Here is a 15,908-nt window from a genome sequence, read left to right on the forward strand (position 1 = left end):
TCATGGTTCATCAGTCATTGAAAGTTGGCATACAGGTACGGCAGGCGGTAAAGAAGGCAAATGGTATATTGCCCTTGTGGAAGAACTTTAGTTCACGATATAGGAAGGGGTTAAATTTCTCTCTTCCTTTTAGTAAGTTTAATTCTGTGCTGAGACTGCAGAATTCTGTGCTGAGACTGCAGAATCCTGCAAGGCCAGAAAATACTTGATGTCTCTTCTTTGTTAGAAAAGAACAGATAACATGAAAGCTGTACATCTGGTATTTGTATATGTTAAGATACCCCCATTGCCTGGACAAACTGATTTCTCTGATAAGAGGGGCTTTTAGTGATGATCTTGCTGACCCTCGAAAAGATTGAATAATGACGTGACAAGATACTGTTGGGCTGTGTAAACTGACCTTTGTGCCCTGTTTAGAATTGGTAATGTTCCTGAATAATGTAGGTGTCAATTGTAGAGATAAAATTCCTTTTTTTCTGTATAAAGATGGAACAAGTTTCTATAGAATTTCGGAGTATTGCCTTGGTAAGGACCAAGCAGCTCTCCGAGATATCTCGCCTGTACATATTAAAGAATCTCTTGAAGCAAGACTCTGAAATCTCCGCTTGAGTTACTTTAACTTAGAAATTTCCTCGACAGTTTCTGGCGTAGTCTGCAGGACCTCTGATAACGAGATCCCAAACGAACAAAATTAAAAGTAAAAAAAAGAAAAAGAGGAATTTTAAAAGGATTTTCCTAGCTTAAGGGGGAAAGTGCCTAGGCTGTCCTAGAAAAGGGGGCAAGCCGCCTAGATCCCGGAAGGGTGAGGCATAGGGTAGCTACCGTAAGAAGCTAAAATAACAAGAAAGCTAAAGGAGACCCGAGCCGAGCCGAAAAGAGACACCGGTGAGCGCTTTGTAAATACTGTGTGTGTATATATTTTTGTGGGCGTGTCTTAACCTCTCGTTTCAGGAAACACCGCGAGAAACTGCACCCGGAGAGAATGGGAAACAGCTCTAGTCGAGCAGGATGCTTGCGTCCAGTTCCTAGAAAAGGGAAGAAAACCGACCCTCCAACTAAAAGAATGAGTATGCAGCGTAAAACTGAAAAAAGGATTCGTAAGGTAGTAAAGCAACGAGAGAAGGTAGGAGATCCAATTGTGCCACCCGGCTCGCCGGCGGACACTGTAATTAAAGAAACAGGAGATGACCGATACGCGGTAACGTTTAGTAGCGATTTATACGGTTGGTCTGATGGGGACTGGCCATATGGAGGAAGTTTTAAATTGTCTTTAATCGAAGAATGGAGGAAAATAACTAAGGAAGGGGGAGGAGACCCTACTTGGGACAAAGATTATATGGATAAATGTTTTATTAAATGGCTAGAGGTTGCAAAAAGACATCAGCCTCCGAAAGTAAAAATATCAGAGAATAAATCAGGAGAGAAAGAAAAGGGGGAGCCAATCTGAGAGCTGGTATGGTCCTAAGGTCACAAACAACCCCAGCTCAGGCAGAAGCCGACTCTACCCTCCTCCTCCAAAATCCCCGAGTAATGATAGGAACCACAGCGGTTTTAAAACCCTGGTCTCCGGGAGAGGCCAGAGATATGATCTCTGCAGCCCCAAACCCGGTAAAGAAACCTGTTGCATTTCATAACTGGCTTGAGCAGACCTGTACAATTTATAATCCGCTACCAGGGGATGTTAAACTATTATTACAAGCAGCGTACGGATCTTCCTGGCAGGGAGTAAAAGATATGTTCCATATCCCGCCCGGAGAAGAAGGGGATTGGAGAGCTAATGATGATTTGCTAAATGAAGGAAACGAATCTTTAACACACTGGCTACAGAATAGAGGACGGAATGCAATTCTACAAGGGGCTAGAAAACATGGGGATATAGGGGAGGTTACTCGCTGTTTGCAGAAAGCGGAAGAATCAATGATAGATTTCGCAGCCAGGTGGAAAAATAGCTGGGAGGAGTATGCAGGAATACCCTTAGATACGAATGAACCTTTAGCAGTACAAACACTGCTGAACTGCATGTTACCACAGCATGCAAAGACCTACAAAATTAAAGTTTTAGATTGGCAAGGAAAAACCTGGAAAGAGACAGTCACTGTCTTGGCAAACATGGACAGGGAGGGATTGTTCAATTACGTAAGTAAAACCAAAGCAACAGGTCAATATTACCAGCAGAGAGGCGGAGGGCAGGCGCAGAATCGAGGGGGATTTAGGGGTAGAGGAAGAGGAAGAGGACAGTGGTCACAGCGAGATCGCTCTCAAGATGAGTGTAGAAATTGTGGAAGAATAGGGCATTGGGCTCGCGACTGTAGATGCCCGCCCAAACAGAATAGAGGGTCGCAAGGGAACTTTTCCGAACCTCCACCTCCACCAGCCCCTCAATTTTCCTTTTCTAACCCCAATCCGTATCAATCAGCATAGGGATGCCCCAGAGGCATAACGGTACAGGCAGCGACTCTTCGCTTATCAACGGACATAGAAGAAAATCCCTTAGCAATACTAAAAGTAGGAAACACTTATGTAAAGTTCCTGGTGGATACCGGCGCCACTATGTCCTCTGTACCGCCCTCTGTGGGATTACCCGTAAGCAACACCACTGTTTTAAGCATGGGTGTGGCCGGCGTCCCCTTGAAAGATTTTTTATCCGAACCTACTAAATTGACAATTGAAGGACAACAAGTTAATGACGAAACCCTGATAGTCTCTAAGACAACGCCTCTCCCTCTATTAGGAAGACAGACTTTGTGCAAACTAGGAGCCACAATATATTGCACAAAGGAAGGGATGTTTATGGAGATCCCTCCAAATAACATTCATCAGTTCTTTAATGGGATAGAAAGAGAGAAAGAGGAAAAGAATGAAGAAAGTGCTGCCCTTTATAGTTGGCAACTGAGTGGCAACTTCTACTCCCCCCTGATAAAAGAGGCAGTGGAAAACTTAAAGATTAAAATTGACCCTAATATTAAAGAGTTATTGTATATCATCTTAACAAGCTTTGAGGCAGTTCAGCTTCACTGTACAGCCTGGTATACTCGACACAGGGCTGAAGACTATCAGCGCTTTGTGCAACCGTTCTTAAATAAAAACGAAGTAATAGAAGCTACTCCCCACATTTATTTCGGATCTGAAGGGTTGGGGGTGGCCGTGGAGCTAACACCGTTACAACAAAAACGATTTAAAGAAGAAAATACGACACCCCATCTGACATTGGCTGTAAAGCCCCCAGCAAAACCTAAAGACATGGGCGGGATGATCTTAGACATAGAAGAGAAAAGACAGCGACCAGGTTATCAACCATGGGCGATGATAGAACTGCAGGATATACGGCTAGAATTTATCACCCGTGACAGAGGAATTCTCCACTGGGAGAGAAAAGGGCACGATGCTACGTTTGAAAAACAGCAACCCCCCGGACAAACTAGCCCTAACATACCAATGGCACTGAGTCAAGTGTCCCCCGAACTCTGGGCTAAACATAAAAACCATGTTGGACAAGTCTAATGTATGTGAATGAAAAAGAAGGATTCGCAACAGCAGTGTTAACCCAAGAACATGGTGGGGGGAAATAGACCAGTTGCTTATTATTCGGTAATGCTCCCCCCAGTAGTACGAGGAATGCCTGCTTGTCTGCGTGCTGTAGCCGCTACTGCGGTCATGGTGGAAAAATCAGTACCAATTGTATTGGACTATCCGTGCACTGTTATCACCGCGCATGCGGTGCTGTTATTGTTGAATTCCGCAGCAACTCAGCATTTCACAGCATCCCGAAGGACAGGCTACGAGGTGCTGCTGTTGTCACACCCTAACTACACTTTTCGCCGTGCGCCTGCAGTAAACCCTGCTGTTTTTGTTCCTACCAGCTCCACTAGAGAAATAGAGGACCCAGACCAGCACGACTGTCTGTCAACAGTGGAGATGGCTACCATGCCTAGACCAGATTTGCTTACGGAACCAATGGACAATCCCGATCTCATTCTTTATACAGATGGGTCGTCTCACAGACCATCAGACAATTTGCTCCTGGCAGGCTATGCTATTGTGAACCCATATGAAATTGTTGAGGCATTTGCCTTGCCCCCCGGAACCTCGGCACAGGCAGCTGAATTGTTCGCCCTAACTAGAGCATGTATATTAGCTAAAAATCAATCTGCTAATATATATACCGATTCAAGATATGCATTTGGTGTAGTCCATGATTTTGGACAACTATGGAAAAACAGAGGCTTCATCACCTCTGGCGGGAAGCATATTAAGCACTCACAATTAGTGCTTAACCTGATAGATGCCATTCAATTGCCAAAAAGGGTTGCTGTTATTAAATGCGCAGCCCACACAACTGGTGAAGATGAAGTATCAATAGGAAATAGGAGGGCCGACGAGGCGGCCCGACGAGCCGCTTTGGAACAGACGTGCTGCCTACAGGCAGCCTGAGTCTCCCCTCTGCCAACACTGAGCGCCCAACAACTTGAAATAGCACAGCAACAAGTTACAGTGCAGGAAAGAAAAACATGGGAGAAACAAGGATGTTTTTTTAAAAAATAATATCTGGACCCATCCTGACGGACGAACTGTATGTCCCAGGTCTTTGTTTTTGCCCTTGTCTCGCCTAGCTCATGGTCAGGCTCACATGGGCAAAGGAGGGATGATACATGCTATCAATGCGCAATGGTATGCACCAGGAATAACAGTAATAATTGAGAAAATTGCTAAAACCTGCCAAATTTGCCAACAAAACAATAGAGGAAAGACGCCTGCAGAATATGACCATCTACCCCAACCAAGCATGCCCTTTGAAAATTTGCAAATTGATTTTGTCCACATGCCTCCAGTATTAGGCTTTAAGTATCTATTAGTAATAGTAGATATGTTTACAAGGTGGGTAGAGGCATATGCAACAAGGAAGGATGATGCCCGAACAGTAGTGAAGATCCTATTTAAAGAAATAGTGCCAAGATATGGGATACCTATGGGAATCAATAGTGACAGAGGAACACATTTTACAGGAAAAATAGTGCAGAATCTAGCCGAAGCGCTAGGTTTCCAGTGGAAATTGCACATACCGTATCAACCTCAGTCCTCAGGCATGGTGGAAAGAGTCAATGGAGTGATAAAGTCCACCCTTACTAAAGTATGTCAAGAAACAGGACTAAAATGGCCAGATGCCCTTCCATTGGTACTATATACCATAAGAAACCAAAAGAACCGAAATACTGGTTTGACACCCCATGAAGCCTTATTAGGAAGGCCAATGCCTACTGGTGTGAAACCGCCACTAGGAGCAGAAAAGGTAGCATTAATTTGGAATGCCGAAAAGTCGCTAAAATATGCTCAGGCCATGTGTGAAATAGCGAGAAGCCTGCATGAGCGAATAAAACAGACCCAAGTACCTCCGTCAGAGGGAAACATGCACCCTTTCAGGCCGGGAGAGCAAGTATTAGTGAAAACTCTAAACAAGGAATCTTTTTCTCCTAGGTGGAAGGGACCATATCAGATAATCCTCACAACAAGAACCGCCCTGAAACTGGAAAAACATCCAAATTGGATACACGCCACCCGATGTAAATACTACCTTCCAGACGAAACACAGCAAGAAGAAGAAATACCGAGCTAGGGCGGACACACCCCGAAAAGAACTGTACTCATCCCCTTTTGTTTCTACCGAGCCAGGCTGGACTAAGAGCATAATACCCCGAAGTATCAAGCTAGATGTCAGAACTTGCCTGTATACCAATTTGGGTCTTTATCTTGTGGATCACTGTTACTATTGTACTAGTAAGCTATTATTTTAACGAATTGGTTCAGGAGCATTATAGAAGAAAACAAAGGGAGGAAGATGAGGAAGGACTCCTGGCAAAACTATCAGGGGACACTGGGTATGTTAATCCTTCTGGCAGTGGGAAGAGTTAAAACAGAAGAAAGGTTTATAAAAGAAGGTAAAATATGGAAAGGAGAAATGGCCTGGGGCACGATTGACAAAGCAGGACAGCAGGACACTTATGTATGTTCGGAAAAAGAGGATTGCAAAGTGGGGAACTTCACAGTAAGGTGTGAGGCCTGCGGAATAGGGGTGGACCCAAGATTAGGGGAAGTGAAAATAACCAGTGAGGAAGGATTTAACATAACCTTGAAATGGAAGGTACATATGACATGCCTGACCAGCAAGGAAATAGCTGAGAGCCAAGAAACTAATGGCACGTTTTGTGACCCCGAAGAAGATTGTCATTTTAAAATAGAAAACAGAGGATGGGTAAAGTGCATGAACCGTACAAAAATACTACATGGGGGAACCTATATTAAACAGTGGACACATAATAAAAATAGGCATTCCCCCAGAGATCCGGGCCATTTAAAACGGATATTGACCACCTGCATATCGGTAGTAAGATCCCCAGGTATAGTAAATTTAACCATACAAATCCTATATCCGCTAAGGGAGAGGGATGGTTGCAACACGACCAGTGTTGGAGTCACACTGGACCGATCCTTGAGAAAAAAGCGAGACGTGCTGGGAACTGTATTAGGTGGGGTAGGAGTAGGAATGGGAGCCTTGAACACAATAGATATAGAGACCCTGCAAAACAAAATCCAGGTTGTAGGAGGACTAATAGGAGAAAGTATAGAGTTGAGAAACGCGTGGGATGAAGGGCTACAGCAACTACAGGTATCTGGCTACATAACAGACAAAATGACAAAGAAATAGAAAAGGCATTGTCCAAGCGGGGCAGAGATATTCACCAATTTGAGATAGAAATGAGTTTTAAAAAGGGACAATTAGTACGAATAGCAAACACAGTTACCTCTATAACAGCGCATCACTGGTGGGATATATTCCTAGGCTGGTCCCCCAGGGCAACAGCGGTATTAAAACTGGCAATACACCCGATAGTAGTACTTGGTGTAATTTTGCTGATTCTGCTGCTAATTGTCTGTGGAATGGGGCTGAAAGTAAGATCCCTGTTAGGACAAGTAATGAACCTAGTAGAAAAAATAGAGCAGAAAAATGTGATCGTGAAAGGAAGGTTAAACAGAATAGAGGGACAGTTAGATGACTATAATGAAAAAGAATGTTTAGAGATGAGACCTTACCCAGAGGGGTATGAGCCTCCCTTTTCTTTCTAAGAAGGAAAGCATGTTGATCATTAAAGATAAAAGATCAACAAGGAGGGAGTTGTGGAAGAACTTTAGTTCACGATATAGGAAGGGGTTAAATTTCTCTCTTCCTTTTAGTAAGTTTAATTCTGTGCTGAGACTGCAGAATTCTGTGCTGAGACTGCAGAATCCTGCAAGGCCAGAAAATACTTGATGTCTCTTCTTTGTTAGAAAAGAACAGATAACATGAAAGCTGTACATCTGGTATTTGTATATGTTAAGATACCCCCATTGCCTGGACAAACTGATTTCTCTGATAAGAGGGGCTTTTAGTGATGATCTTGCTGACCCTCGAAAAGATTGAATAATGACGTGACAAGATACTGTTGGGCTGTGTAAACTGACCTTTGTGCCCTGTTTAGAATTGGTAATGTTCCTGAATAATGTAGGTGTCAATTGTAGAGATAAAATTCCTTTTTTTCTGTATAAAGATGGAACAAGTTTCTATAGAATTTCGGAGTATTGCCTTGGTAAGGACCAAGCAGCTCTCCGAGATATCTCGCCTGTACATATTAAAGAATCTCTTGAAGCAAGACTCTGAAATCTCCGCTTGAGTTACTTTAACTTAGAAATTTCCTCGACAGCCCTTCATAGCTAGAGGATTTGAGGATAGGAGCAGGGAGGCATTACTGCAGTTGTACAGGGCCTTACTGAGGCCTCACCTGGAATATTGTGTTCAGTTTTGGTCTCCTAATCTGAGGAAGGACGTTCTTGCAATTGAGAGAGTGCAGCGAAGGTTCACCAGACTGATTCCAGGGTTGGCTGGACTGATATATAGGAGAGACTGGATCAACTGCGCCTTTATACATTGGAGTTTAGAAGGATGAGAGGGGATCTCATAGAAACATACAAGATTCTGACAGGACAGAACAGGTTAGATGCAGGTAGCATGTTCCTGATGTTGGGGAAGTCCGTAACCAGGGGACACAGTCTTAGGATAAGGGGTAGGCCATTTAGGACTGAGATGAGGAGAAACATCTTCAATCAGAGAGTTGTTAACCCGTGTAATTCCCTGCCACAGAGAATTGTTGATGCCAGCTCATTGGATATATTCAAGAGGCAGTTAGATATGGCCCTTACGGCTGAGGGGATCAAGGGATATGGAGAGAAAGCAGGAAAGGGGTACTGAGGGAATGATCAGCCATGATCTTATTGAATGGTGGTGCAGGCTCGAAGGACCAAATGGCCTACTCCTGCACCTATTTTCTGTGTGTCTATGTTTCTATGTGGGACACTGAGAAGTATAGTAGATCAAAGGGACCTTGGAGTGTATGTCCACAGATCCCTGAAGTTAGAAGGCCAGGTAGATAAGGTGGTGAAGAAGGAATACGGAATATTTGCCATTATTAGCCAAGGAAGACAAGAGCAGTAAAGTTATGCTTGAACTGTATAGAACACTAGTTAGGCAACAGCTAGAGTACTGCGTGCTGTTCTGTTCACCACATTGCAGGAAAGATATGATTGCATGAGAGAGGGTACAGAGGAGATTTGCGAGGCTGTTGCCTGGACTGCAGAATTTTAGCTATGAGGAAAGATTACTTTGCAACAGAGGAGGCTGAGGGGAGACCTTATTGAGGTGTATACAATTATGAGGGGCTGAGATAAAGTGGATAGGAAGGGCCTATTTCCCTAGGCAGAGGGGTCAACAACAAAGGGGCATAGATTTAAAGTAATTGCCAGGAGGGTTAGATGGGATTTGAGGGGAAAGTTCTTAACCTGGGGAGGGGTGGGAGGGGGCGTGGGGGTCTGGAACTCACTGCCTGAGAGGGTGGCAGAGGAAGAAACCCTTATCACATTTAAAAAGACCCACAGTATGAAGAAATCCCCACAAATCCCCTCTAAACCTCCTGCCAATTATTTTAAATCTATGCCCCTTGGACAAGGCAAATTGGCCAAAGTAGCCTCGAGGATGAGTTCATAGAGTGTATCCGGGATAGTTTCCTTGAACAGCACATTGCGGAACCAACCAGGGATAGGCTATCTTAGATCTGGTACTGTGTAATGAGACAGGATTAATAAATGATCTCCTAGTAAAGGATCCTCTAGGAATGAGTGAATTTCGAATTCAGTTGGAGGGTGAGAAAGTTGGATCTCAAACCAGTGTCCTAAGCTTAAATGAAGGAGACTACAAAGATATGAAGGCAGAGTTGGCTAAAGTGGACTGGGAAAATAGATTAAAGTGTGGGATGGTTGATGAGCAGTGGCAGATATTTAAGGAGATATATCATAACTCTCAACAAAAATATATTCCAATGAGAAGGAAAGACTGTCAGATAAGGGATAACCATCAGTGGCTAACAAAGTAAATATGGGACGGTATCAAATTGAATCACGTGCATACAAAGTGGCCAAGACGAGTGGGAGGCCAGAGGATTGCGAAAAATTTAAAAGCCAGCAAAGAACAAATAACAAAATAATAAAGAGAGGGAAGATAGATTGTGAAAGCAAGTTGTGAGGAGCACACGACAAATCTGCAAAGGGACATAGACAGGCTAATTAAATGGGCATAAATTTGGCAGATGGAGTATAAAGTGGGAACATGTAAGGTTATCCACTTTGCAATTTTTCTCCATTTAAATTATAATTTTGCTGCCAAAGTGCTGTAGTACAGAGGGATCTGGGTGTCATTCTGCAAGAAACACAAAGAGTTAGTATGCATCTGCACCAAATACTCAAGAAAGCAAATGGAATGTTGGCCTTTATTGCAAGGGGGATAGAGTATAAAAGCAGAGAAGTCCTGCTATAACTGTACAAGGTACTGCATACATTTTTGGACTCCATATTGAAGGAAGAATATACTTGCATTGGAGACAATTCAGAGAAGGTTCATTATGCTCATTCAGGAGATGAGGGGGTTGACTTTGAAGATAGGTTGAGTAGCTTTGGCCTATACTCATTGGAGTTCAGAGGACTGAGATGTGATCTTTTTGAAACATGTAAGATAATGAGGAGTTTTGACAAGGTGGATGCAGAGAGGATATTTCCACTCATAGGGGAAATTAAAACTAGGGGACATAATCTCAGAATAAGGGGCCGCCCATTTAAAACTGAGTTGAGGAGGAATTTCTTCTCTCAGAGGTTTATAAATCTGTGGAATTCTCTGCCGCAGAGACCTGTGGAGGCTGGGTCATTGAATATATTTAAAGCGGAGACAGGAAGATTTTCAAGCGATAAGGGAATAAAGGGTTATGGGGAGCAGGCAGGGAAGTGGAGCTGAGTCCATGATCAGACCAGCCATAATTTTATTAAATGGTGGAGCATGCTCGAGGGGCCTTATGTTCTTATGTTCAATCAAGTCGGTATATAGGGGAGGAGGAGATCATTCAGCACCTCGATCCTGTTCTGCCATTCAATAAGATCAAGGCTGATCTGTGACCTAACTCCATATACCCGCCTTTGAGCCATATCCCTTAGTATCTTTGTTTAACAAAAATCCCTCAATTAAAAGAAAAGGAAAACTTGCATTTATATAGTGCCTTTCGTGCCACCGTTCATCTCAAAGTGCTTTACAGCAAATGAGGTACATTTGAAGTGCACTAACTGTTGCAATGCGCGAAACGTGGCAGCCAATTTTCGCACAGCAAGCTCCCACAAACAGCAATGTGATAATCCCCAGATAATCTACTTTTTTTTTTGATTGGGGGATAAATATTGGCAAGAACAACCGGGAGATCTTCCCTGCTCTTCTTTGAAATAATGCCATGCGATCTTTTAGGTCCACCTGAGAGAACAGACGGGGCCTCGGTTTAACATCTCATCTGAAAGACGGCAACTCCGACAGTGTAGCACTCCCTCAGCACTGCGCTGGACTGTCAGCCTAGATTATTGTGCTCAAGTCCCTGGAGTGGGACTTGAAGTCTTGGATTTAAAATGAACAATTAACCTAGAATCAATTGCCGTTTGCGTAAGAGAATTCCAATCTTCTATCACCCTTCGTGTATAGAAGTGTTTCCCAATTTTGCTCCTGAAAGGTCCGGCTCTAATTGTTCGACCACGCCCCCTGTCCTAGACTCTCCAACATGCGGGAATAGTTTATCTCTTATCTGTTCCTCTTAAAATCTTGAAAACTTCAATCAAATCTCCCATAACCGACTCATTTCTTAGGAATATAAACCTAATTTTTGTAATCTCTCCTCGTAATTGAACCCTTGGAGTCCGTGTATCATTGTGGTAAACCTACGCTGCACTCCCTCCAAGGCCCATATATCCTCCCTAAGGTGTGGTGCCCAGTAGTTGCCATTAGGTGAAGCCAATCCTAGGTTTTCAGACTGTCGCATGAAGCGAAGACTGAGAGTGGAGTTTAGGAGTTCGGTAGTTTTGAGACCCTGTGAAAGGAATGAGAGAGAAATTAGAATTCTGTCGTTGAGACTTGATTTCAACAAGGTTTCAACGAGGAAAATTAGCATAGATCAGAATGTATCGTGTCTTTCTCGCACACTCCCTTTCTCACACATGCTTTCCCTCACGCACAACCTCTCTCTCGCACACACTCTATCTTGCACACTCCCTTTCTCTCACACTCTTTCTCTCACACTCCCTTTCTCACGCACACCCTTTCCCTTGCACATTCTCTCTCTCGTGCACACTCTTTCGCGCACACATTTCTAATTGAAATAGTGCGTAACTTTCCCAGAATATAATTGCTGTGAAATACGTTAAGATAATTTTGCCATTGCTTGGAGGAGACCAGGCTCCCATTCCCCAATGGCACATTATTCTTGCACGAAACACATGTTTCTACATTGGAAGAGAGCTGCTGGTTTTATTCAAACTTATTTCCCAACAGTGAAGTTGCTCCCACAGTACTGTTAGAGAGGGAGTTCTAGGATTTTGATCCAGCGACGCTGGAGGAACGACCGATACATGCCCAAATTGGGATGATGTGTGTGACATGGAGGGGAACCTAGAGGTGGTGGTGGTCCCATGCACCTGCTGCTCTTGTCCTTCCAGGTGGTGGAGATTGTGGGTCTGGGAGCTGCTGCCGAGTATTGTACCCGAGACTGTTATTGAGTGCTGAAGTTCAGCCGGTTCAAGGTCTGGGGCATAGCCGTCTCCAGCTCTCCCATTTCTGAGGATCAGGTGAAGGGTCTGCTCACTCCCCAGAGACTTGTTTACAGGTTCTTCACACTCGGGGTCAGCCCTGCGTGCACCTCGGAGACACTAATCCGCCTGCATGCAGCATCTCTCCAGCCACATATTCATCTGCTCTATCCTCCTATTTCTGTATTCATTAGCTCGTGTTGCGTATTCCAACAACGTTTCCCAACACTCTGCTCCTGCCGCTCAATGTCCAAAATCAACAACCTGTGGAGTGAGCAAATTCACGCTAATAATACATTATCATAATGACCATCCTGCAGTCGATCGAAGCATTGCTGCAGGTCACTTCAAACATGCGACATCTTCCGAAGCGCAATAATCCCTCGCACGTACAAATATATTCTTTCTCGGACAAAACTTACCACCATTGTACCAACATAGAGAGAGCAACTTCTGTCCTGTGTCCTGTGGCAGAGGCTTTTCTCCTTCAGCTTCAACGTTACAAAATGCAAATGGTCACACGGGTCATTCAACTCGAGTTAACGCTAGCTGACTGTTTAGTTTCTAACAGACTGGTGTCCTCAGCTGAACAAAAATAGATCGATTGTTTCAATAAAGACGGAAGGTTCAATCCTTCGGCAGATCCGAGAAGTTCTGTTAAACATTACTCGATTGGCTTTATGAGCATTGTGTATTCTGTGGTATGAAAATACCCATCCTTGTGTTCAGATTCCTCCAAAGCCTCGTCCCCCTCTCTATTTCTGAAACCTCCTCCAGCCCCGACAGCCCTCCGAGATCTCTGCGCTCCTCCAACTCTGGCTTCTTACGATCCCAGATTCCCATCGCCACACCATTGCCTTCAGCTGACTGGGCCGTAAGCTCTGTAATTCCTACAATCCAACAGTGACTAAACTGCGAAAAGTACTTCATTGGCTGTAAAGCGCCTTGAGTCGCCGGGTGGTCATGAAAGACGCTACATAAACGTAGGGGCCGCCCATTTAAAACTGAAATGAGGAGGAATTTCTTCCCTCAGAGCATTGTAAATCTGTACAATTCTCTGCCCCAGAGAGCTGTGGAGGATGGGTCATTGAATATATTTAAGGAGGAGATAGACAATTTTTTGAGTGGTAAGGAAATGAAGAGTTTTGGGGAGCAGGTAGGGAAGTGGAGTTCTATCCATGATCAGTTCAGCCATGATCTTATTAAATGGTGGAACAGGCTCGAGGGGCCAGGTGGCCTACTCCTACTCCTATTTCTTATGTTCTTAAGTCTTTCTTTACCCTCACTAAACCTCTCTGTCTCTTGCTCCACCTCGAAGACTCTCCTTAAAGCTTACCCCTTTGACTATGCTTTTGGTCGCCTGTCCTAAAGTCTCCTTACGCGGCTCGGTGTCAGATCTTCTTTGGTAACATTTCTGTGAAGCGCTTTGGAACATTTTACGAAGTTAAAGGCGCTATATAAATGCAAGTTGTTAATACGCTGGCTTCCAAACATGTTCTTCAGGAACGTTGTTTGTACAACCTTATGATCTGTGGCTTGCTACAGAGATTCATTCAGATGTGGTCTATTGTTATGGCTTCCATGTCCCCTGTTCATGCAGGGAGAGGCAGCTCTGCACTCAGCATTGCCCAACCGAGATAGCAATCTATTTACGCGATCCGAACCAATGCAGCTCAATCGTGGATCGGGAGAAGATAGCAGACGCCAACACATACAGCAGTTCCGTTACCTGACTCACCCAAGCCACACCAAGAGCTGCTCGTGACCATCCTCTGGATGGAGTCCTGGCCCTTGGGATGTGAGACCAAAGGGGATCAATGAGTCCAGTTTGCAGCATGGCAGACCAAGGCTGCATTGACCAGCAGAGCTGGGCTTCAATAAAAGAATGGAAATTGGGCAAATAGTTGAGTTCATCTGTGTAATGTATACTGCTGCGAGTGCACTGACAGGTTTGTAGAGCTGTTGACATGCGATGGCACATCATCTTGCCGTCCGGAGGAGACGGGGGTTCCCAATGAAGTGCACTCGACACGGGTGTCCTCCCCCTATTTATTGGGGACTTAGTCTGGAGGATGTTGCGCGGAGCAGTCCCATGCAATAAATTTTTAAGTCGGTTCACGGGATCCCAGACCGCCTGCAATTTCTGTGGTCTGGAAGAATCCATGCTCCACGTTTTTATCGAATGTGCGAGATTGCAGCCGCTCTTCCAATATTTGAAAGGGCTGCGATTCAAATTCTGGTTGCCCTTCAGTCCCACACTCCTGATCTTTGGGCACCCTGTGTGGAGGGGAGCGGGCAGTTCGGAAGGCCTCCTTGTAGGACTGCTCTGGGCATGGCCAAAGGGGCCATCACCTGGTCCAGGCAGCGGGCGGTCGATGGGGTCGTTCAGTGCATGCCAATCTTCCGCGGGTACGTTCAAGCCAGGGTGTCCCTGGAGATGGAGCACGCGGTGTCCACTGGTACGCATGCGGACATCTGCGAGAGATGTGCACCGGAGGGACTGGAGTACATCATGACCCCCGGCAACCAAATTTTAATTTGATCTCAATGTCTAAAGTTTAATTTGTTTAAGTTGTCGAGTTTAGTGCCCGCTCCCACCCCCCTCCGCTTTTCACCAGGGGGCACTTGTATAATTTGTGTTTTTAGTGCCCTCAAAAATAAAAAAAAAATAAAAACATGGGCTCTCTTGAAAAGTTTTTGGATTGTGTCGCCACCCCTCCCCCTCCCCACCCCCTGCTTTAATCAGGGGGGCACCATTACTGATACAACTAAAATAGTTGTAGAGCTGTTGACAGGTCGGAGGCCTCCTCGTAGGACTGCTCCTGAGCATGGGCAAGGGGGCCATCAGCCGGTCCAGGCAGCGGGCGAACGAGTGGGTCATTCAGCCTGAATGCCTGCCTCTCTTCCGCATTTACATCCGAACCAGGTGTCCCTTAATGTTTAAAGTTTAATTTGTCTATGTTTATCGTTTTTAGTGCCCCCGCCCCCCTCACTTTTAGCCAGAGGGCACTTGTATAATTTGTGGTTTTGGTGCTCTCAGAAAAAAAAACAAGGGGGAACTTGATTGAAAGTCTTTGGAGTGTGGCCGCCCACCCCCCCCCCCCCCCCCCACCACTTTAAACAGGAGGCCCTTGTTTGCAGATATAACAAAAATAGTTGTAGAGCTGTTAACAGGTCGGAGAACCTCCTCTTAGGACTGCTTCTGGGCAAGGCCAAGGTGGCCATTAACCAGTCCGGATAGCGGGCGGTCAAAGGGGTCGTTCAGCCTGACTGCCTGCCTCTTTTCTGCGGTTATGTTTGCACCAGGGTGTCGCTGGAGATGGAGCATGCAATGTCCACTGGTACGCTCACGTCCTTCCGCGAAAGGTGGGCAGCGGAGGGACTGGAGTGCATCATCATTGTTGGCAATCAAATTTTAATTTGATCTAAGTTTCCTTTAAAGTTTTATTTGGCAATTTGTGGGATCTAGTGTCATTGCCAAAAGGGAGCACTTGATTTATAGTTCTACTTAAAATAGTTGGCGAGCTGTTGCATCTTAATCACCGCCGGCAACCAAATTTTAATTTAATTTGTTCCGTTTTCTAGTTCTTTTGACCTTTAACAAGGCCCCTTGGGGCACTTGATTTCTTGTGGGCCATAAAATTGTTGTAGAGCTGTTCAGTTGGGAGTGGCTTAGCCAGTCATGTGATGTTCACAAGACTCAGTAAAGCTCCAGCCAA

General features: G+C 44.8%; 1 long non-coding RNA gene across 1 annotated transcript; it reads left to right on the top strand.

Moving 5' to 3' along the window:
• Positions 1 to 1,090: 1,090 nt before the first annotated feature.
• Positions 1,091 to 7,684, top strand: LOC139234766 (uncharacterized). Its single transcript, XR_011588341.1, has 2 exons — positions 1,091 to 1,123; positions 5,473 to 7,684. It is a non-coding gene; the product is annotated as an uncharacterized lncRNA (long non-coding RNA).
• Positions 7,685 to 15,908: the final 8,224 nt, after the last annotated feature.

This window comes from Pristiophorus japonicus, chromosome 22, assembly GCF_044704955.1.
Source record: "Pristiophorus japonicus isolate sPriJap1 chromosome 22, sPriJap1.hap1, whole genome shotgun sequence".
Classification (NCBI taxonomy): domain Eukaryota; kingdom Metazoa; phylum Chordata; class Chondrichthyes; family Pristiophoridae; genus Pristiophorus; species Pristiophorus japonicus.